The sequence below is a fragment of the Papaver somniferum genome, chromosome 7 (assembly GCF_003573695.1).
Source record: "Papaver somniferum cultivar HN1 chromosome 7, ASM357369v1, whole genome shotgun sequence".
NCBI lineage: Eukaryota > Viridiplantae > Streptophyta > Magnoliopsida > Ranunculales > Papaveraceae > Papaver > Papaver somniferum.
The window spans coordinates 236,121,734-236,146,875 of record NC_039364.1 but is presented as its reverse complement, the minus strand read 5'-3'; the positions used below and the strand labels follow the sequence as shown (position 1 = coordinate 236,146,875).

At 38.7% G+C, this 25,142-nt stretch overlaps 1 pseudogene; it reads right to left on the bottom strand.

Annotated features, from left to right (window-relative positions):
- Window positions 1–23,168: 23,168 nt before the first annotated feature.
- On the bottom strand, window positions 23,169–24,190 carry LOC113296171 (annotated as a pseudogene).
- Window positions 24,191–25,142: the final 952 nt, after the last annotated feature.

Genomic DNA, 25,142 nt, shown 5'->3' with positions numbered 1-25,142 from the left:
CTGGCTTGTTGGGTACGCGGACTTTGACACGGGCGTGGTGTTGTTGGCTTGGATGCGGAACGACAAAAATGGTTACTTGCTTGGACGTGGACTGTTGGTGTTGTCTTGGCCGCGGACCGTTGGCGCCATGGAGCGTTTCCTCCGCGGGCCCAGCTGCCTTCTTCGGCCCATTGGCTCTGTCTCCACGTCTTGGTGCTAGCGGCAGAGTGGTAGCAATAAAGCAGGCGAGCGTATTCCAGGTACATACTTCCGTGCTTCTTCTTTTTTTTGCTCTTCTGTTATTGTTGTAAATCCTAGCCATAGGCATATCTTCCATAACTCGTAGAAATATTTCCATGTGAATGATTCTTCTCCGCTAGCGGTATTGTAGTAACATTATCCATCACATTGATAGTAAGGAAACCAATTATTATGCAAAGTAGGCGTGCACGGACGGTGGCTGCCATTAATTCTCTTCCCATGAAAATCTAGCTTTAGGGTTTTCTTTTCGTTTTGTGGCCGTGCACATAACTTCTGTGGTGGGACCCACCCTTCCATTGGCCGAGAGTATACTTACTGATTCGAGACACGGTTTTGGCTAGGGGCGCGTTTTCCCGCGAAGAAACATGGATTGTTGAAGCGGGTATCAGTCCTCACTCCTTTGGCTATGCGTGCTCCTTTTGGCTATGCGTTCTATCACTTGCGGCCAAACAAAGTTTCTCATGGAAAATTTGCCGCGGATTTTTGATCATCGTACTTGATTCTGACAAAACCCTCATGAACAGTTTTCTCCAAAGTATTAACTTTTTTGTTTTTCTTCGTTGTAGTTACTTTAAAAACATAAGGAATTTTGTTAAGATGTCACCTGAAATCAGTTCTGCCGCCGCATCCAGAAGTGCTAACAACTCCAAGCCGAACACAGATGATGAGTTTTACGAAGTCTGCTACGGTTACAAGGACCCACCCCAAATTCGTGCCAACTCTTCTGACTGATTCATAAAATGATGGAGAAGTCCAATCAGTCTGTCCAGGGCGTGTAATGAGGTTTTGCCTTCAGAAGAAATAATATATGGCTTCTCCCAAAGACTTCAAAATCTGTCATAGTCCATTACGCTCTTATGAAAAATGGATGAAGTTCATGATGGGACGAGACCATGTAAGATCTAATCTGACTGGAGCGCAAATCGTGAATTCCGTCATGGCCTCTGCAAAACTTCAAATCAGAAAAGAAGCCGCATGCTAGATTACTTTCATCTCCAGATGGTGTCCGGAAACTCACACGGCTATATGTAGATGGGGTGAGATGACTATTTCTTTGGAAAGCGTAGACGTTTTTTTGAGTCTTCCAATAATTGGGAAACTTGACGTTGTCTTGTCTGAGGAAGAAGAAGAAATACATGCCGCTTTGGTCACGAAAGCTACAAGACATGTTCGAAAGAATTATGAGGAAAAGTTCTTTTATAACTGGTGGGTGTCTAAGTGGTTCCCAGATGAGCCGGAGTTGGATCAAGTGTTGGATGATACACTTCATGTTGCTACATTTTTAGTTCTGTGGTTATCCAGAGATATTTTTGACGATGGTTCTGGAAAAAAAGAGATAAGGCGGAAGCTCATCAAATTCGCTATCAAACTAGCAAAAGGCGTTGCTCTTCCCATCGACAGCTTGTTTCTTTGGCTCTTTGTACACACATCTGGATCTTTTAGTAGCGGACATGTACGTCTCTAATGGGTACATGAAAATAGACTCGTATATCCATGTCGCCTTTCTCCAGGCATGGTTGTGGGAGCATTTCAAGAATTACGCTCCTAACCCGAAAACCTTATTTCCTGATACATATGAAGGCTCTAGGATACTCCGTTGGTTGGACAAGCGTCCAAGGCCTGGCTCAAAGCTCATTGACTTTCCCGACAATGCACATGCAGTTAACTTTCGTCCCTGGACTCGATGCACACCTCCATAGTTCAACCAAACACTTTTAATTCTGCACCGAACATGATATTGCATTCTGCTGACGAGAATATGAGCATTGGAGTAACTGTGTTCTTGCAAAGCTGCATACCTGGGTATGTGCCATCTTTTTTCAGAGGATATTGTGGAGTAGTCTCTTACAATATTGATAAGGCTGCTCGACATATGGGATTTGATCAGGGAGTCCCATTTCGTCGTCCACTGACAGCTCCAGATGAATCGTTCCCCGCCATTCTTGATTACAATGTCTTTGCACCGGATAAAAGTCTTTCCTTCCTTCTCTCAGAATGAAAACTTGTGACGACTCCTAAATATAATGTCTTCTGGAAAGATGAGTTTATCGCCATTCATCAGTTCGTGCAGGATGTTGTGACAAAGCCACGTGGAAAACCTTCATCTGCGGTTCTAGCGAAGTATAAATTGTTGAAAAAGATTCTTTCGGGCAAGAGAAAATCTTCTAGCTCGGATGCAGACAGTCCCCAGAAAAAGGAGCGAAGGTCGAAAAATTGTGCAGGTGGTTTCCAATCGGATTCGACGGCTCTTGTGACTTTCAGTTCTTTCAACACGCAGGAGTGTACGATTCCCTCATTGACTTGGTTGAATTACACAAATTTTCATTTCGTTACTGACTCCCCTTTTATTTATTTATTTTTTTGACTCAGGGTCTTGACAACTCGAATATATTTGCTAGACTTTCCCACGTCCAAAAGGCGGCGCCTCTTGAGGAAGGAGACGACAAGACTGAATCTTTTGAAGAAGAATCCGAGGAGGAAGAAAGTTAGAGATCCGGTGGTGAGAGGAGCACTTATGAATGCAATGGCGAGTCTTCTTCCAGTGGGCCCACAAATGAGTCGGTGAGTTTGCCACACCCCCCCCCCTTTTTAGGCCATTTATTTATTCGGAATAAATACTCAATCGGTGTTATCACAGGAAAAGGCCATCGAAGATAACCCTGAGATGGAGATTCTTCGTGATGAAGATGTGGTTTTGCCTCCAACCATGGAAGACATTCCTGCTAGCAATCTGGAGATGGAGATTGATCATCGTGAAGATGCTGCTACGTTTCAAATGACGGAAAACGCTCCCATGGCTGCAGGTGCGATTGTTTCCAAGGAATCCCTACTGGTCGCGGAATCAGTTGCAGGCGCCACTTTCGACCCTCCATTTTTGACTCCTCATGAAGATCATGTGCTGATCGGATGCTTCAGTGTACCAACTAAGTATCCGGAGTTGTATACCTAAATATGGGAAATGTACGGTCGTATCGCAACAACCAAAAAGATCACTAGCCGGTTTGCGTTGGTTAACCGGGTGGAAGAAACATTATCTTCAATTCATGATATGTGCAACGTGACTGGCCATACTATTTACGGAGATGTAATCTCGAGCTGGAAGTTTCACCGGGATATGTGCGTAGGCTTTGAGTTCAACATCTTCTGGTTTTGTGAAGGTCTTTCTGAGATCCAAAGGTTGCAGGCTGAAGCAGTTGATGGTCCTTCCGCAGATTCGATTAATGAACAGGAGGCAGAAGTCGAGAAGTTTTCCCAAGAGCTGAAGCTGAAATAAGTGGCTCTTCAAAGTATGAAGGACATTTTCTCCAAGAAGAACGAGTCGTTGTTAGGCAATTTTCCTTGAATATTTTTATTTTCCGAACTTCCTTTTCTTAGGTTTTTTTTTGAAAGGCAAAAGAAATGCCTATTTTATGGTTTGGTTTTCTGGTTTTTGGATTAATAGATGATTGTTTCTTATAAGAGTTTTTGGATTATTTCGGAATAATGGCCCTTCGATCAATTAATATGTTAAAATCTGAATTGCGAATGTAGGTAGCAAAGTCATTCGGGAAAATTGTGAAACCGTGAATGTTGCATGAGAAAAGGAAATATATGAAATCTTGGGATGATTGGGTTATCGGCTTCCATTACAAATGTGAAAACCCAAACAATAGCTCGTGTAAACATTGTCTGACAAAACTTACTCACTTTAGGGTCTCCCACCAAAACTGAATCTTCAGGGAGTAAATCCAAGTATTCATGTGACGCCCTCCTTGCCGTGAGAAGTCCTCAGTCATCCTTTATTGTCTGTGGAACATCTTTATATCGATCCACGGTAAGGCGGAGAATCTCTAGTCCCCAGACGTAATTCTCTTGGCACCATCTTTTCGTGGACGATGCGCTTCGAAGCATTGCATTTTACTGGTAGGATGATGGAATTGGGAGTTGAATTTTGAACTGAGAGATTAATCTCCCACTGTGGTCGCCAATTGTTTATGGGTGAAAACTGTTTCTGCTGATTTTGGTAATTTCGAGTGTGTGGATGAGAAACGAATCTAAACCCTAAAAAATGCACTGCATGGGAGTACTTTTGATTCGAGAGACCAATCTGTACAATCCTGGCCTAAACCAAGAAATGGCCATTCCAGGCTTGCTTCGGTCACAAAAGTGAAGGAGAAGGGTTGGTCTTAGGGAGGGAAGCGAAGAGAGTGTTGAGACCAGAATAGTTGATTCTGAAGGTGTGGTTGTTTATGACTCGTATCTGAAAGTAGATCTGGCTAGCAGAATGGAAAGCTACCAGGTGATTTCCAGATACTGTGTTGTTGCCGACCAAAAATTTGTTCTGGTGGAAATAGGTGAAACCTATTTATACAAGTCGTAATAAAACGTACCCTGATCTCATAGGTAGTGGAAACGATTGAGTGGTGGAAGAGTGGAGTAACGCGTAACGTTAGAATTTAGGCTTCCATGATGAAGGAAATGTTTACACCATTACTTCTTGCCATTACTAACTTCCCTTCTTCATGACACTTTCTTGTAACGGGCGTATTGCACACCGCACGCTGTAAACTGCCAAACCAATACCCTGATGAGTATCCCGCAGTTTGTGACATGTTTGATGCCTTGAGTTTTTTCGTGGAAAACATGTAGCACTTTGCTGCGTGTGGAAATTCAAAGTCAAGGGACTTATCGCAGGAAAATAGTATGCAATACTATTAGGATCATTTTGGATGGTCGCCTAAAACTTTCCACAGGTTTGTCAGTTCAGTGGTGAACTTCGATGGCTGAGATTGTATCTCACGAAGGAGGGTAACCGTTGATTATGGCTACCTTGTGTTGGCGCCTGATAATGGCGCGGTGGTGCTCTGGTGTACGCCAGTGGCAATGTGGCATGGCTAGTGCATGCCAGTGGCACGGTGATGCAAGTGGCGCCTGGCGTAGCCATGACCACTAGATTTAGGCAGTTGGTCGCCTGAAACTTGCCACAAGTATGTCAGTTCGGTGGCGAACTTGGATGGCTGAGATTGCATCTCATGAGGAAGGATGACCATTGATTATGGCCGCATATTGTTGTAAAGAAAAGTGGCGCCATTGGCATAGTGGCGCCTGGCAGAGCCATGCATAGCGCCATGCCAGTGGCGTAGCCGTGGCAGCTGTTTTGGCATATTGGTGTTAGACACAAATATGACTTCTGGCAACATTGGCCATGTTTCTAAGTTAATATTGAGCCATAGGAGAGTCACTGGATGGAAACTTTTAGCCAAATTACTGTTTGGTGCATCACAACTCTATTTAGCACGTGCGACATAACTGTGGCATGACGGCGTGGCTGGCATAGTTAGCACATGCCAGTGGCACGAAGTAGCGTCTGGCATAGCCATGGTCGTTAGACTTTGGCACCTTGGTGTTGGACCCACATGCGGCGCGGCAACATTGGCCATGTTGCCACATCAATCCCAACGCTTTGGGAAACGTTACTTGGCTTGGTTGACGTAGCAACTTTGCTTAAATTAGGGTTTAGCATGTTGAAACCCTAATTGGTGCGTGTGGCATGCGGTCGCGGTATGGCGACACCTTTTTTGTGCAAACGGTGTCATAGCTATGCGAAAGGAACTATGGCAAGCCGTGGTGTGGAAACAACCAAAGTAGTAAGGATTACTGTGGGTGGCTATGATATGGAGCCATTCCTAGGGCTTCCTGGGCCCCACACGGCTCGTGGCATGTGTTGCGAAAATTAGGTTTTTGGTTAATGTAGGGTCATGCTTCTGACTAGAAAACCCTAATTTGAGCTTATCAAGGCGTTGGCCCCGAACAGGAGGTAGGTTAGCACGTAGGGCGCTATTTATGGCATGTTGCCACGAAGTGACATGTTTGTCATGTTGGTGAGGCAGAGTGGCATGTTGGCGTGCCGCTCAACTTATTGGGGCAACATGGCACGTTTGGCATGTTAGTGCGGCTTTTGGAAAGCCAATTACTACGTTGTTGTGGCAGGGCACATTTGGCTTTCCAATTAGTATGGTGGCGCGGTAGGGTGCGTTTGGCCTTTAATGTATGGTGACGAGTTCAGAGCGACTTGATTGGCCAAGAAAAGGGGGAGACCAAACATAAGGCGCAAGCCACACCTTTAGTGCTCGTGGTGTATTTTAAAGTGACCTGATTGGTCGGTAGGAAGGAGAGGGGCCGGCCATGCATGGGCACGGCTATACTTCTGGCGTGAGTGTGGCGGCTTTGGAGTGACCTGATTGGACAATGGGAAGTGGGGCCGGCAAGTAAGGGCCCAGCCATAACTTATGTGCGCGTGGCGGGTTTGAGGCGACCTGATTGGTCGAGGAAAATAGGGCCGGTTTAGGATGGGGCGTGGCCAATGGAAAGTGGCGCCAGCTGGGCGTAAGGCATGGACACGGCTCCCTTTGCTGTTACGTCTCCTGTTTTCTGATTCTAGGCAGGGTTTTGCACCTACTAATCCATGGCGGATTAATTACCTAGTTTTCCTAGGCTTACTTTCGAAAAACAAGGTCTGGTATACTGCGCAAGGCGCAAAAGTAATTGATTGAATTCTATGTGTTGACACAGAGTTCTTTAAGTTCATGGCCAGAGAGCATCATGCTTTCTGATTGAATACCTTATGCAAAAACCTTATCCTTGATATTGGGAAATTCGTGCTACTCTGCTGCGAGTGAACAAAAATCGTCATGCCATATCAACATTAAGGGTTCAGCCGGGGAACATAGCATAGAAAACATTCAAACAAAATTATATTAAGTGAATATAGGCAAGGCGCCGAAACTTACAGAACATGGGATGGTTGCTACATGCGCCAGTCTGGATAAATTTCATGTAAATATATTGAATGGTTCAATAAGTATGCCAGCGGAGAGGTTAACACTCATGGCTCTGTTTCCTTACAGAGTAACGTCACATCAGATGCAAGGTTTTTTACAATTTTAACCCTAAGCTAAAAACGACCATCAACAACTATATAAGGAGAACTCAAGCAACTGGGAAACCTAATCCCCACACCTCCTGTGTGATACTAGTTGTATAAGCTAGAGTCGATTCTCCTTTAACCTTAGGTTTCTACCGAGACCCTGTAGGTTAATGACTTGAAGAATTCATTGGGATTGTGAAGCCAAACAGATACTACTTTCTTGTAGTTGTGTGATCTGATCTTACTATTTCTATCATATTGAGTACAATCGTAATGATTAGCTTGAGATTGATATCTCTGATCGGCAAGATATAAAAGTAATCACAAACATCTTCGTCTCATCGTTTGTGATTCCAAAATATGTTCTTTCGTCGCGTCGATTAATATTATTGTGAGGTGATTGATAATACTAGGCTCTTCTTCGGGAATATAAGTCCGGGTTATCAATTGGTTCCTGTTTACCTTGATTTATCAAAATACGGAACAAAACTCGTAGGTATTTCTGTGGGAGACGTATTTATCTATTACCGTAGACTTATGTGTGTGATACAGATTTATTTATTAAAGTCTTCGAATTTGGGTCGTAGCAACTCTTAGTTGTGGGTGAGATCAGCTAAGGTAATCAAGTGGGTAGTATCTTGCTGGGATCGGAGACATAAGGAGCGCAATTGTACCTTGGATCAATGTGAGAGTGATTGGGGTTCAACTACAGTCCAGACCGAAGTTAGTTTGTAGTAGTCTAGTGTCTGTAGCGGCTTAATACAGTGTGTGTTAAATCTGTCCTAGGTCCCAGGGTTTTTCTACATTTGAGGTTTCCTCATTAACAAAACTTCTGGTGTCTGTGTTATTTCTTTTCCGCATTATCTTTTGTTATATAATTGAAATATCACAGGTTGTACGTTTGAATCAATCAATTAGGAAATCCAACCTTTGGTTGTTAATTGAAATTGATTGATCCTTGAACATTGGTCTTTGGTACCGTTCAAGTGATTTCTCTTGTATTCAATTATACTCGCTGATTTCTATTTTCTTAAGTAAGAATTGAATCGAGAAAGAGAGATATAACTCTTTGATATACTTTATTAAGATTGAGTCTAGTTGATTCTATTGAAAGTATATTGGAGTTAGTCCATACAGATTGCTAATCGAAATATTGGGTGTGGTTGTTGTACCCCCGCTTTTTCTATTGTTATCATAGTAGGCAAACACGTTTAAAGACCTTACAAGTCTGTGTTTGTGGGAATCTGAGTCTGAGGACAGATTCTCCTCTCTGGCATATACGCACACCAAGATGTCTTCTAAAGCTTTTAACTATGCCAAATGTCTTGGGAATACCTCAAAGGATTACTCCTTAGCTGATCTTCTGAATCCCGAGGTAGGAAGGTTGTTCCATCAAACGTTGACATCTCCCTCCAATGAGACATTTGACACTATGGAAAAAGCTGAAATGGAGCTCACCAGAATCTCAAAATTTTTTACTGAGGCTATTGATTTTCAGGATCATGCTCAGATTATTTATGAATTTAAAAGTTTCTTGGTCGAGAACGTGAACTCTATAACATCATTGAGTCCTTCTCTAACAATATTGAAAAACTTCTCTAAGAAACTACTCTACAGCGTGAAAAGATTAGTGTTATTGAGGATATTGTCAAGGAAGATTCAATTAGAGAATAACGTTTGATCGAGACGCATTCATCAAATTTAAACAGACTTCGTGTCGAAAAAAAGAAATTAGGTGCATCTCATATTCTAGACCATGAACAGTGCAGATCCTTGGAAAAGGAAAACTCTGTCTTAAGGAGAAATTCTTTTGTACCAACTAATTCTCATCAACTAGAGCACATGAAGAGATGTCCTCTAGAAGAAGGTTGTATCAAGAAAGTCTTACGTGACTTGCAATCTTCTCATATGGCTATGAAGTTAAAACGGGTGCCAATTATTGCTTCTCCTCCACGAACCTGTACATTTTGTGGGAAAAAGAATCACTATGCTATTCATTGTTTTTTCAGGAAGAAACAAATCTCGAATCTTCATAATTTGCTTCTTTCTACTATTAATGGAGTAAATAGTCTGTCGACTTCTGCAGTGAATCTCGTGCCCATAGAAAACCAGAAACCTTATAAAAATGGTCTCTTTTCTAGAAATCATCACATGGTACAGGTTCATCCTAATCGTATAAATTCTTGTGCCACTAATGAACACATTCCCTGTGTTTATAAGAATGAATCTGGTAAGTATAATTCTAGAAAACGAATTCCTCTCTATCCTGATCCTCTTGAACCAATCTCAAGAGGTCCTAGATTTAGTCCTCAGAGAAAACCTTCTGACGGATATGTTAAACAATCTGTTTCTTACTCTTCTGGGATGAAAGTCAACCGAAGAAAGGCGAAGAACACAAATATCAAACTGTCAGATCATATGTACAACTCCTTTCTCCATGATCATAGTGGGATTATGTCTCACTCTACCACCTGATTCCAGGTATTCTTTTCTTTGTTTCTAACTTGAGAGGTGCAAGGAAAATAATTGAGAAATTCTCAAGTATGTTGTATATTTTTTTTTATGTTTGAGTTTTTGTGCTGACTGTCCACAAATGTTCGCTTCCTCCTCTTGCAAGTTCATAGGGTTTCCATAGCAAGAGTTCCCTTCTCCTGTTTACAAACACATATATATTTACTCTATATTGTGTTTTTCCATCCCTGACAAAAAATTATACGGAGAACTCTGCAAAATCTCAAGAGATAGTGCACCTTGATATGGAGGATGACACTCAAGGACCTGAATCAATTCAAGAGCTGATTCTAAAGAAGATGCTTGAAATAAAGGATCATAACTCCTGGATTAATGATTCCGTCAAGGATTTAATGCGTCTTCAAAACGATTCAAAGGTCAAGTTTGCAAATCTTCAACTGCAAATAAACCAACTCTTAGATGGTCAGGCCAGAATCCTTGCCAATCAGAATATTCTGATACTGAATCAAAAGAAGCTCATCATGCACTGCGTCAAGGCTAGACAGCTTGCTCGAGTTATTGATCGTAAAGTTAGCATTCTAACTCACGAACATGGTATGTCTACGGTCAAGAGAATAAAGGAAATCAGTGATACCTTCTTTGATGGATTCATTGAAAGGTATGAGGTTCTCAATGAACTTTGATTTTATTTTTCCTAGTACATCTTCGGATGAGAAATTTATTTTCTTGTTTTGTTTAGAAGAATAACTAGAGTTTGGAATAACCATTATTGTGATTATACATAGCTATGTCCAACGTTTTCATCTTCATGTTTTTAGATTTATTTTTTTAAATTCAAAAAAATTGTTTGGAAGATGATTTTTGCAGTATTAATCTTTATTGTTTTATATATTGCAATTTTTTATGGGATATGTGTGTTTGCGTCCGTGAACTATGATTGTCCCATATCTTGTCAAAAGTTAAGTCTTTCGTATGTCGATATGCATGTATTGATAAAAGAATGAATGAAATTTTGACATTACAAAAGTTTGAAGCCTATTATGTCATTATGCAAATATTGATGGAAGATAGGATGAACTTTTGTTTACGAGGATTATGTCTATTGTATGTCATTGAAATAGTGATAGAAAATGTAACGAATCCTTGTCTATTCTGCAGTATTGATCTTCCTTGATCCATATTTATGTATATACTGTGAGGCTCCTTAAGTTCTCTTATGTCGAGCAATTCCGATTAGATTAATCATGGGTTCCCTTGTGGTTAATCTAATTGAGTATTTTTGGATTCAAATTCATATTCGTATGGGATTTGTTATGTCCAAAGAAATCCTTCTTTTCTTATGAAATTAAGGTCGCTCTTGTTGTTCTTTCAGGAATGACATATTACGGGGAAGAGTTCTTAATTTAACTTGTGCTTAATTGCCAAATCTTTGTGGGGAGTGTGGCTGTGGAATATTATAGGAGTTCTTTTATCTTTATAAACTCCTTGATGAAAGCATTTAGCTTCGGCTATATGATTGAATATAAATAAGTTGATATGTGATTCCTTTTGGTCATGAAATGTCTCTATGTAAATTTTCATTAGGATCCCGTTTTCGTACCTTTGCCAGTTTTATTGACAAAAACAGGGAGAATTAATGTGTAGTTCACACTACAAATACATATGGTTTTCGGGTCATTATGTAAGGGGGAGTGGTTTCCATGTGAAAAGGAGTATTGTCTAAGGGGGAGTGATACATATCACCATAGTATTGTTGTCGAAGTTGTGATACAATTGAACTTTGATGTTGTATAATAATACTATGACACTGTATAACAATGATTGAGAATTTTGGTTTTCTCATTGTTATAGCTACGGATTTTCAACAACGATGATGCTAAACTTATAACCTTTGGAATCATTGGAGTACTTGGAAGTGACGAAGATTTCGAGTAATGTTGAAGATTAGGCATGTGGAAGAAGAGCTACAAAAGTTTGTTTATCTATTTTTGGAAATCAAAAAGATTGTAGTTTTTAAATAAGTCGTGCTCTATATAACTGTACTTACCGTTTACCATAACAATTTTCATTAAGTTATCTAGTTAGGTAGTGTAAATCGTGAACCGCTTAAGTCAGTTACGTTTTTTCACTTTTCTTTTCATTTTATATAAGGATTTCAGATCTAAATAATTTCTTTCTCAGTTTCATGTTTACTACCTTCTTTTTCAACAATCTTTGAGGCATCTAAAATTTTCATTATGAGTTTAGAAACTCAAGCTAAAAATAATTCATTATTTAAAGGTAAACCGGTTCAACCTTCCGGTTTGAACATTTCAAGATCAATGTTTCCCAGGTTCAGGATTAGAAAACATGATTTACTCATTACTGGGTCACATCTTCATAGTGGATTCACAGTTCCTATTCCAACTTTTCTCATGTGCTCTTATTCAGCTAGTGTGAAAGTTTTCTAGTTATATGCGTAGGATACTTAAGTTAACCGCTTCCTCCATGTCGTGGAAGAAGCTCTACTACAAGATTATAAGCTCATGTTCTTTTTGATCTTGTTTGATTGATTATTTTTTTAAATTAATTTTTTATTGCTGATAGTAAGAAGTTATTACATCGATATAGTAGGCAAGTGCGCAAAAAGCTGCTCCGCAAGCCATTTTTGGATTCCAAATCCCGTCCTTTAAAAAAAAACTTTGTCGAACATGGAGTCAAATCATTATTGTGCATGACCTTTTGAATTCTCTTGAGGAGTCCAATCGCCTCTGGAGCCAAATAAAACAAAATGTATCAAAAGCGAGTGAAATAATGGCATGTCCATCATCATGACATACTTTCTCATGTTTCGCTACCATACCTGAGGCAGCCCTCAATACTGCTTGTCCAACTGTAAACGTGACATGTCCAGTGCCTACAAACGGAGAAATCCCAGTAAGGTCAACACATGCGTGTTTCCTGTTATCCAACCCAAAAATAAGAACATCCACTGGACTAAGTGTTGATATCCCTTCAAGTGAATTTGTCTAAAAGTTGACAGTCGATTCTTTCTTTATTTAAGTTCCGGATCTTTATAATACATCATACAATTTATTCCTCACATGATCATGTTTATGTTTAAATCCGGGCTCTACCTTGCAATGAACTGCATTTTCTCCGTAGGCATCCAAACACCTTGTGAAACAACCAGGAAAACGGGTATCTGAAGGGTCTAAGGGGATCATCAATATGTATTTAAGGATGGCACGAGATTCCAAGGGTGACATATATTGTCCAAGGCGCTCAATCGGAATAGCGAGGAGGAAATCTTGGGCATACATTGTCTGCAGGAGACCGAAGACTGCTTTCTGTCTGACCAACAACTCCTAAACTCTATTCATGTCTTTATCTAGTTTCCTTTTTTCTTTATGCACATAGGGGAAACATTATTTCAGATAAGAGAATAATCTTGAAAACTTATTCTTCTTCTCGATAGAAGAATGAATCGAGAAATACAGATGATGATAACTTTTTTATGTCTGTGTTTATCTCCGTTTATATTTGTGACCTTCAATTTTGTCTGTCCGGTTTATCGAATAGAAGAGATCATTCATCTAAGTCAAAGAATACATGTGATTGTTTCTCCATCACTATAATAATCTGGCCAGTCGGAACTTCCAAGAACTCCTTATGAATTCATTTCTGCATAACATTATTTTCCTTGAGACATGACTACGATAAGGACGTATTGATCCTTCTGTAGAGTGATGGCCCGCGAAGATGTGATCGTTGGAACCAATGGACATTGTAAGTGGTTTATGAATTTATGTCTTGTTGCACCTACTTCAAAATGAACGTGACTAAATGTATTTGTATGTCTTGTAGGAACAATCAGGCATATGATGATAAAATCTCCATGTTAGAGCACTGATCGGTCGAACTCGTATGTGTTGCTATCTCAAGCATGTTTGTCAATGTTAGTGATCAAAACTATAAGTCTTGATTTCTAGTCTATTATAGCTAAGTCTCGGACTAGGATAGAAAGTGTAGTTGAGCTCAAGAACTCCATGGAGATCATCATACAGGACGAAGAACTACTCAAGGAACTGGTGGTTGGAGATTGAACTTATCTATCACTCAAAAATCTATCTACTCTATCTCCTATCTTGAGACAAAATTCATTTTTCTATATAGACTTCCATTATACACATTTGCTATTTCGAGCCGAGTTTATCCCGCTTATCTATTTCTCGAAATATGTGTTGGTATGCTTTCGCTTTGGATAAGTTCGTCTTTACCTAGTGATGAAAGTCATATTATGTTTCAATCACTTGAAAATGGCTTTGACGAAAAATGGTTTCTGAATAACAACTATATAACCTCTAAGATTATATAACCATTGTTGGATATAAGCATTGTGTGGAAACACATACATGTATAAGTCCTTATTCCTTGAACCAAAGTATGCGTACTTTGCTGCTCAGGAAAACCGGAATAGAGTCCGCGAACCCAGTCCACGAACCCAGTCTGCATACTGTCGGAGGTTCTCTTCCCGAGAAAATATGCTGGAGCTTGTGAACTTTTTACAAACTTATTCTGGGTACTTAAGTCCGCATACCTAGTCTGCGTACTTAGGTTGGTTATTTTCTAAAAACGATTATAAATTAACTTATACTTATATTAACTAAAGAATGCAAGTTTGCAAACCCTGGCTATAAAGTTCATGAATCGATTCGAGTGAATCAAATCGTTTTTGCTTTCATTGTGTCTTGTATACTTCTACAAAATCTAAGCAATTGAAAAACTCTCTAACTAGTTCATTTGGGTCATTTGAACTAGTCATGGTAAAGAAGAATATGGTTAATATGAAAGTAATCATATGTCTAACCTTTTGGTTAACTATTGTTGAACCAACGAATGTACATGTTTGGGTACGGTTACACAAACCTAAAACGTGCATTTCATTTGTGTGTAACAAGCTAAGTTTTTGATCTAACAGTTGAAATATATTAGCTTGAATCTAATCAGGTTTTCATCTAACGGTGAATGCTTTGTTGCTAAGCTAACATTGATTGCAAACCGTGATTTGAAAGACTATATAAAGGATAACTCTAGCAACTGGGAAACCTAATCCCCACACCTCCTGTGTGATACTAGTTGTATAAGCTAGATTCGATTCTCCTTTAACCTTATATTTCTACCGAGACCCTGTAGGTTAACGACTTGAAGACTTCATTGGGATTGTGAAGCCAGACCGATACTACTTTCTTGTAGTTGTGTGATTTGATCTTGTTGTTTCTATCGTATTAAGTACAATCGTAACGATTGGGTTGAGATTGATATATCTCCGATAGGCAAGATATAAAAGTAATCACAAACATCTTCGTCTCATCGTTTGTGATTCCACAATATCTTCTTTCGCCGTGTGGATTAAGATTATTGTGAGGTGATTGATAATACTAGGTTGTTCTTCGGGAATATAAGTCATGGTTATCAATTGGTTCCTGTTTACCTTGATTTATCAAAAGACAGAACAAAACTCGTAGGTATTTCTGTGGGAGACAACTTTATCTATTACCGCAGACTTTTCTGTGTGATACATATTTGTTTATCAAAGTCTTCGACTTTGGGTCATAGAAACTCTTAGTTATGGGTGAGATCAGCTAAGGGAATCAAGTGTGTAGTATCCTGCTGGGATCAGAGACGTAAGGAGCGCAACTGTACCTTGGATCAGTGTGAGATTGATTGGGGTTCAACTTCGTCTGTAGCGGCTTAATACAATGTGTGTTAAATCTGGACTAGGTACCGGGGGTTTTCTGCATTTGCGGTTTCCTCGTTAACAAAACTTCTGGTGTCTGTGTTATTTCTTTTCCGAATTATATTTTGTTATATAATTGAAATATCACATGTTGTGCGTTTGATTCAATCAATTGGGAAATTCGACCTTTGGTTGTTGATTGATCTTTGAACATTGGTCTTTGGTACCTTTCAAGTGATTTCTCTTGTATTCAATTAGACTCGCAGATTTTTATTTGCTTGAGTAAGAATTGAATCGAGAAAGAGAGATATAGATCTTTGATATACTTTATTAAGATTGAGTCTAGTTGATTATCTTGAAAGTATATTGGAGTTAGTCAATACAGATTGCTAATCGAAATATTGGGTGTGGTTGGAACGAACTTCTTATTGATATATTCAAAGAACATGCGAACTACGTCCTTTCTTTATATGTACTTGTGTACTTGTAAAGGAAATGTGCATTTATCTTTTAGGGAAGCATTTTATAGAATGATAGGTCAGCAAATTTCTTTGGTCGTATTACGACGGACAGTACTTGTAGTTATCGAGTAAAAGAACATGAAGTCGATCGACCAACTTTTATATTTATGTTATGGAAGATTTTACTTATAGTATAAAATTTTAGTTTTTTCAAATCTAAACTTAAGTTTATATTATCGTATGTATTAAAGATTGTTACTTTCCGATTCTGTTGAAGTCTTGAATAATGGTTCTTCAGGAGTCATAAAATTCAGAAGCCTTAACTCTTAAATTTGTTATTAACCCAGGGTCTGGACTCTGATCACCTGTGTCTTCTACTCTGCGGTTATGGTCCCATAAAATTGGGAACCTCCCTCGGAACCGTTAGTTCTAGGAACCAACTCTAATATATGATAAGCACGTAAGTGCTACATTTTATACCAATATTTATATTAGGTAGGACTCGATATTTCAGTTACTAATACTATTTTAGTGCTTTTGTAGAAAGTACAAGTGAATTCGATCATCCGGCGAATAAACAACAAAATGTGAGACTTAATGGTCTTTTCGACGAAAATGGCCAAATGTGGTTGGCCTGGTATTTCCATGTATCAGCAACCACAATGATGAAATGAGATTGGCCTAGTATTTCCATGTATCAACAACCAGTCTAATTACCATGACAACAGAAAGAAGTCAGAGACGAACTAAAGTTTGTTGGCACCTCTTATGGAAATCACGGCCAGAAAAAAATACAAGAAACAAAGGTTCTCTTTGATGTATGCACGTGAGTCCACCAAGAGCTAGATGTGTAGACCATTACTATTAGTGTGCCAAGTACTGTGCACCTAACCCAGTTGAATGTCACATGGTCTGGAGGAGTATATGCTGGTCAAATTGGAGATTTATGAAGCAACTGCGACAACTGAATTGATGGGCTCGGGGCTGAATTCTAAATGCGATTTTGGTTCAGTGAAGCATTGAACACAAGCTGGGGTTTCTTGCTGTGATCGAATTAGGAAAAGCAGTGAAGCATTGTCCGCGTATGAGGGCCTGAGTTGTGCAGTCGTGGCAGGCAGAAACATAAACTGCAGCGATGATGTGAATAGAGAAGAGTCATTGGACAACCAGCTGGGGTTATTTTCGTTTGTGGCAGCGAGTGCTCCATTGAATGAACTTCTACAGCAGCAACGAGAAGACCAAGGTCTGTATGTTGGCTGAGATGATTATGGTTTAGAAAAGGATGATCGAGGAGAAATGAAGCAGCAACGTCGATGGAGCAAAGAGGCAGTAGTCCGGGATCTGAGTTAAGAAATGAGTTGGCTGTTTGATCGAATGGAGATGGCTGCAGTCAGTCAAGTGGAGATGTGTGTATGAGCTGTGCAATCGATAAAGAATTTGACGCAATGAAACTAGTCTTGTGGTCAGCTGGGAAGGAGCTGAAACTTAGATGGCCAGAAGTTGGACAGTTGCCGTACTTGAGAAAGAATTGGCAACAACAGAAGAAGCCACAATGGAGATGCTCCAAGTTCAGGTTTAACTCGAAGTTCGCAGAGAGTAATGGGAGGATTGGTAATTCAGTTACATAGAGAAAGTGCTGTAGATGGATTCCGGAAGGAGCTTGTGTCGATCATGACAGAGAATGAGTGGAGTCTAATGTCACTTCAGGTCCGTGAGAAGAAATGTTTATCAAGGCTAAGAGGCTGCTGACGATGGAATTGGTGATAGTTTAGGCTTACTGCCAGTATCGGCCATTGACCCTGGAAAATCATAAACGCTGTTAAAAGGGTGGTACGTGGCTGTGTATGGGACATTTTTGGAAGAAAACAATCACTTGAGATGCTGCTGTGGACGGGTTTTTGTCAGACCCTGGAATTTGGCAATGAACTAAAGACTTGAGACTCGGGGCTTGGAAGGAATGGAAATGCTGAATACCGCAACAATAATCAAAGGGATTTTCATGAGTTTTGGCACTGAAGTGTTTTGTGCGTCGACTGGAGTTGTAGATGCTGCTGTCATGGATTTCGTGGTTGAGAGAAGACTGCAGAGATAAATGGAGACGAACTGGAATGGGTTCTTACTGCGAGTGTCGGCATGGTAGCTGATTTCAGTCTGTTGTGGGGATAATTGGATTGCTTTATAATTGAAGCAGTAGTATTAGTTTGAGAAGAATGGAGTCGGGCGGGACTAAAGAGTGAAGTTGTTTTGAGCAGCAAGTCTGCAGGTAGTGATCGAGTTTAATTCCTCACTTCGGTGTCAGATGTATCTGTTCTTGGAGTTACTTGCTGCCATGGTTGATTGCTGAGATAGGATCAACGGGGTTCTTGCTCGGATGGAAATTAGGTTGTTTTACTGGTGAAGGTTCAGGTTGGGTGTGTCTCGCATTTGAATTACAGCAAGAAGAAGATGGCAGCAAACAAAGCAATGGAGGTTGTCTCGCTGGTGTTTACGTTGCAAGTCTCATGAGAAGATGGGTTGTCAATGAGAAGATGGGTTGTCTGAGATTAAGATGTTGTGATCGGTGGTTGACGAAATTGTGAACGGATTTTGATGGACAGTTAGGTGCTGTAGGCTAGTGATGAAGTCAAGTCGCCGTAGAGCAGGGTCTTACTGTGGGTGCAACATAACAACGAGAATGAGAAGGTCAGAGAAGTGGCGCATCATAGCTGGATTTGGAAGTTGGGTCAGTTGTTGGACCGGGCTTTCAAAATTATTCGTTAGGTCTCATTTTGGATTGGGTGAAGCATCTTCATATAATTCTACAGAGAAGAAGAAAAGAAGGGGGCTGGAACGGCCACACAGCCGTAAACAGTGAATAGCTAGGGTTTGAAGTTTTCCTTTTCGATTCCATTTCTTATTAGCTAGAGATTTTATTTTGATTCATTTTGTGGCTTTTAAGAAAGCCATGTCTAGCTAAATTGTTGTTAGGGTTCGGGTAGAAACCAATTTTATTATGCCAACTCTACATTTATATGCTCAATAACGATTTGATTGATTATTACTTTTTCTTCATATAGCTTGGTGTTTAATCGTTTGTGTGATTTTCTTGATTATTTATGCTTTTGAATTGATATTTCGTGCTTCGGTTAAATCCCTAGACGTGGTATGTAAGGATTGATAGGTAATGCTTTAGAATCACTACCCATGAAGCGAAGAAAACTATAGCAGAGAAACAATATTTGATAATGCATGGAATATATTTTTAAAGATTAGTAGAGTTTGCGTAATTAATTGGTGGAAACCGAAAACCTTAATAACCCATTTTTATATTATATCATTTTGTTCCAAACTCCTGAAAAATCGTTTAAACATCACCTTATTGATTTGTTGTTGGTATTAGTTAGTAGAAGTATTTCACACTCCTCGTGGGAACGACCTGTCGTTGCCATTGTCTACTAGTTAGACGATGTGCTCTTGCAGTATATTTATTGTAGGTTTCCCAACCTACCAATATACGAATTAAGTCCGATTCTGGATCCTATAGTAGCAGGGGGTCCAGACCCATTGGCATCTCTAAACAAACCGTTGCACGGTATACCGATCATAATATTCAATGGTTAAGATGATTTTTTTTTACTTTATGGAATGATAATCCTACAAAAGTCAGGTTGTTGTTTTTTTACTAGATCGAATGATGTTCGTACGAAAATTTGGTATCCTTTTATATAAATCACTCGCCGAATTGGGGTATACTTAAACTAATTGGGTTAGGTAATAAAATAAAATAGGTTCATTACGAAATGAAATCCAAAACACCATCGACATATATCCTTTGTAATGGGAAAATTTTCCATATTAATTAGTACTAATATATTTAATTAATTATTAGTAAAGTAAATATAATTAATGAAATGAAAAGGGTACCCGAGTACACCAAAATATTTTCGCTTCAAGCTATAAGTCTGATACCAAGTGTGGCCGTCTATGGACATAGTCGATACAATATAACAACAGGGTATACACTTGATAGTAGTTACGGTATGAAACTGATTACTATTAGGTCACAATCAAGTGTCCGAGATTAATGTACTAGTGTGTTTCATTTTAATTATAATAAAACAATTATAATTTCGGAAAATAAAAGTAAATCACACAAAAAGATTTTGTTAACGAGGAAACCGCATAATGCAGAAAAACCTTGGTATCTAGTCCAGTTTTGAACACTCTTAGAATTAAGACGTTATACAAATAACAAAAATAACTTCATATATTTGAGACCAAGTAATCTACCCCTAGTTACTTAGTTCCCTCAGTATCAGTATGCCTACAATTGTCTAGTCAACACATGTGAATCCCAAGATAGAAATCACTACATTGAATTGCTTTACCGATGTAAAGTCTTAAGCACTCAACTCCTTTTGATCGTATTCCAAACAGTAAAGTAATAAAGTTGTTTGGTAGCCTCTCTACAAATCTTTTATAATAAAGTTGAGTTTTGACAAAGGATCTTTCGTTTAAACAAGTGAACTTCATTGTCGAGTAAGATCAATCAAGATCTGAAATAATCAGATCTAGATTCACAACTCTCATATTTGGATAGTGAAGAATACCACCAAATGATAGCTGCCGATTTATGTGACTACTTGATCAAATCTATCAAAGATATATTATATCTTAGTCGGATTTCATCCAATCAAGATGTGTGCCTAAAGTAATATCACAAGATACTCGCGAAACCAATCGCAAAAATCTTCTTATCGATCTTCAAATCTTCAATTGTACTTGCACACAAAAACTTGATTCCACTTAGGATCGATCATGCACAGAATGAAATCTGTGAACAATGGATGATCACAAGTTGTCTTCAGAACAAAAAACAATTCTGAAGATCTCGTCGATGTTTTGATTTAGTTTGAGTGACCTTATGTCAGAAGAGAAGGATCTCCAGAATAATCAATCTAGGTGCAATCAAAGTTTCAACTATCGTTAGTCAATCAAATTAATAACCGAAAACTAAATAACAATGCTTTTGTCTAGTTTCCCACCAATGGTACTTGCTAGATCTTCTTAATCCAAAAGAAGTCTTTAAATGAGCTGACATAAGAGATTTCTCCTAATTAGGGTACTTTCCTCTCCGGTATAGTATTACAAGTAATACTAGTAGTCGGCTCCACCGAAAACAATGAAGTTCGCCTGGCTAAGGATAGTTTGTAAGAAGAAAAAACTTCACTACTTATAGACCAAGGTTGTTTGGACAACAAGGAAATTCCAAAACCGAAAGATTCTCAAGATATGCAATAAAGTACCTATTTTAGGTTTTCATATTTCCAACTAATATCCAACTTGTAATTCCGAAATCTCTCTTTAGAAAATGTCTAATATTAACTTAGCACTTAACTAATATAGTCTTTCTGGGGATATGTTTTGATTGCTGGAAAATCAAAAACATATAATTCGAAAATATTAATTAAAAGATTTCGGTTTGGGATCACCTTGAGTATCAAGGAATATCTTTGAACAATCAAAGGTAAGAATTATGTACGTATTCAAATTATGTCTACATCTAGAACTTTCCTATATATGTTGCAAACCCTAATTCAAAACTCACACAAAACCGTAAAGTAATATGTGAATGTTGAAAATAGGTTTTGCTTTTGGGAGCGGTTCTACCATGATTCTTAAATATTGGTTCTACCAAGTCTCCAAATATAGGTAGGGATAGGTTTTATCACGACTCCCAATATAAGATAGGATCGGTTCTACCATGACTCCCAACATAAGCTAGGATCGGTTCCACCATGACTCCCAATATAGATAAGGATCGGTTCTACCAAGACTCCCAACAAAAGCTAGGATAAGTTCCACCATGTATCCCAATATAGGTAAGGATCGGTTCTACCATAACTCTCAACATAAGTTAAGACCGGTTCTACCATGTATCCAAAAATAGGTAAGCATCGGTTCTTCCATAACTCTCAACATGAGTTAAGATTTGTTCTACCAAAACTCCCACCTTAGGTTCGAATTGGTAATTGAATAAATATTCATAGAAAACCGGACCAAAACACCTATTGATTTATTTTCGATTACGAAACAAGTTTCATTCATGTACTTCCTTTAAACATATGCATTCCAACATATATATCCAATACACAATCAAGTAACGAGTTACATCGATTATGTCAATGTCGTATTTACGAAGTTCAAAAGATAAATTTTATACTTTGTAATCAAATATTCTTCCTTGACACTTTGATCATAATAAAATGACCAAGTGTAATACTAGAGTATTAAATATAACATCGCATGTATGTTTTCAAACTTAAAAGACTTGAAAGTAACGATAGGAATGGAAACAAGTCAAGTCAGTATCACTAACCTCAAGTGGAAGGATGATGTCTTCATTGTAGTCGATATGTCTTCACGATCTTCAGGTCTTCAAGGTAATACTTGTATGTCTCAACATTTCTAGACTTTCTTGTCTAACCTAAACGAAGTTGACTCTTGTACATTTAATCAAGCGACTCTAATTGAGTTTTGATACTAAAATATGACAACCAAACTTCACATACCGATACTTGATGGGTTCAGCTGAGCAATGCTCTAACATGGCAGCGCAGAACAAGTTTAAACTTTATGGAGGTTTTCCAAAACAAAAAAAAAATCATCTTATGTAATTGGCGGTTTCAGAAAATATCGATTAGCAACAAAAGATGATTATGGTTTACTATTGTGAATGGAAATATTGGAGGGAGATCGATTTTGACTAGGTCAACAAATCATCGACCATATTTTTTGATGCTGCAAAAGTTTAGACGCCTAAAGTATGTTGCTAATGCCAGGACAATGAAGACTTGACCATACTTAGCAACATAATGAAAAATCTAATTAGCACCGGCAAACTCTCTGTTGCTAAATTGTAATTTCGCAATGGTTGGTCTTGGTTGCGAGGGGCCGTTGCTGACTCATTGTGGCAAAATGGCGATACAGATGTTGCAAAAACTGTAAGAGGGTGTTTCGAAACGGCTTGCAAGTGTTCAAGCTAGTTCAACAACCGAAATCGTCTGTTGCTAAACACTAAATCTGGTATAGTGGATATGAGGATAGGTTAAAATTAATGCATCAACCTTGAAAGAAATGATGAAAATAAATCCAATCAACATCATTTGAGGTTATGAAAAGTGTATATCTTATTTCCAAAATAAAATTTCCAAGCACTGGATGAAGGTTACACCAAAACAATACATACAACTTTGAACTTCCTAAAATTTCAAGTAAATTTGAGAAACTGCAAAACAGTACATATAACATTTTTTTTTTTTGAACAATAACATGATGGCATACCAAAACCAAACCTCCTCTATGAGAAGTACAAAGTCGGAGTATTGCAAACTTGATATTCAACTAACTAACCACAACACAACATTTGGCGAAAGAGTGAGTAGAACTTTACCTTCCGCTTTCTTTTTCTAAGATAACAAAAGAAATCCGTCAAAACAGATTCATAAGAAGGCATTTTCTCATACCAGGGGCGTAATTAATGTCAAGAACAAGATAATGGTTACTAATTCTTGAATTCCTAATGAGATCAAAATTCATCAGATGCAATCCCGTAGCTTCTCTTAACCCTTTAGCAATACAAGTGACCAAACTATCCGGCGGCATTACAGCATCTTCTATGCGCATTTCCTCATTAGACATATGGTCACTATGTTCTTGACTCGGCTTATTCGATACTTGCGAAAACGGCACAGGATTCTTTTCGAAATCCAACTGTTCCTCTGATATATCTGGCAACGAATTCCTCTTCCCGCATTTCACATACTCACCAACAACATAAACTTTGAACATAACACCACCGTGATTAACAAACTCCTGCAAAACAACCGGGGTGTGAACTTTTTTCAAAGCATTGAGATTATACACCAATGACAACTCATGCGACTGGATACTCCCATCAACCATTTCTGGTTTTGAAATCAAAGGGAATCTCAGTTTCAATCCCCCCTCCGCATTCACATTCATCAACGAATCAACATCTGTTACCAGAACCTGTTTCGGTATCCCAAAAGTGGGCATTCCAATTTCATTCTCTGGACGATTCGTTTTCATCATATCTTCTACACAATGTAACATTGAATAACGATCATGAAGAACTTCAATCTTGGAAGGAGGATCAATGATCAAAACATCAGGGTTTAGTGATGAATATTCTTCCAACTGTTTAATCCTAATCTCATTAGATAATCTCTGTAAAATACAGTCAAACGGACCTTGCTCTGCTAATGGTTTATCGGTATCTATCTTGATAAGATCAATACCTCTTTGTTTTGATTCATCCACTATTGCATCTGTGATAAAAGTCTTCTTGTTTGGTTCGAATGCATACCCTATTTTAAAACTTGTTGCCATTCTTGTTTGGTTCGAAAAGAGAAGAGTTGAGACAGACAGAAGACGAAAGAGAACGAAACTGGTTTTCTTTTGTTAAGTCAAGTTACGACTGTAACCTTTGTTGCACAGTCTAGATGGTAGAAATCTGTGAGGGCAGTTTTGTAAAAGAGGGTGGCCAGGCCATAAATCCCTTTTTTTTTTTTTATATTAGTACTAGTATAACACGCAAGCGCGATGCACCTGCCATTCCGTTCGTTTTTGAAGAACTTGTTGTCTTTCAGCTTCAGTCACTGCCGCTTATTTTTCCTTTTCTGGAATACGACGATTGTTCAATCGAACATCTCTTTGTTGTTGTCGTTCATTGTCAACTCATGTTAAGCTGAGCTTGTATTCTCGGACTACGATGAAATGGACTCGCCATTTGTACAATTAATCTGGACAACCCAAAAAATTCAAAATTGCAGCAGATTAAGATTTGTTTAATGTCATGCTTCAGAAAGAAAAGAAAAAAAATTGTTGGTAGCAACATTCCAGGAAACTCCCATATGGTACATTATTGAGTCTATCTTGAATAGTAAAAAACATAAATATGGTCATTTCAAAGTAGACAATGAGATATTTGGACAATGCTATTTCTAATTTGAAATGCCTAAAGGCAGCTGGCTTCCCAGATTTGCCAGATCACAGTTGCACACAGGTTACTCCACCTGATATTTTGTTTGTTTTTGATACGCAGGTGGAACCAATTGTTCACCCAATGACGCAAGTCATCATATTACCCAAAAACCTCTTCATGAGAGTAGTGAAGGTAATTCTAGACCTTGTTGACAAAGGTGCAGTGCAACAAAAAAAGACAAAGAATCTAAGAAATAACAATACATTAATTCATAGAACTTCATAGAGTTGACGACATATTCTTTCTTCTGCACGCCAAGCAAATAACTAAAGGCGCATAACATTATACCCTACATAT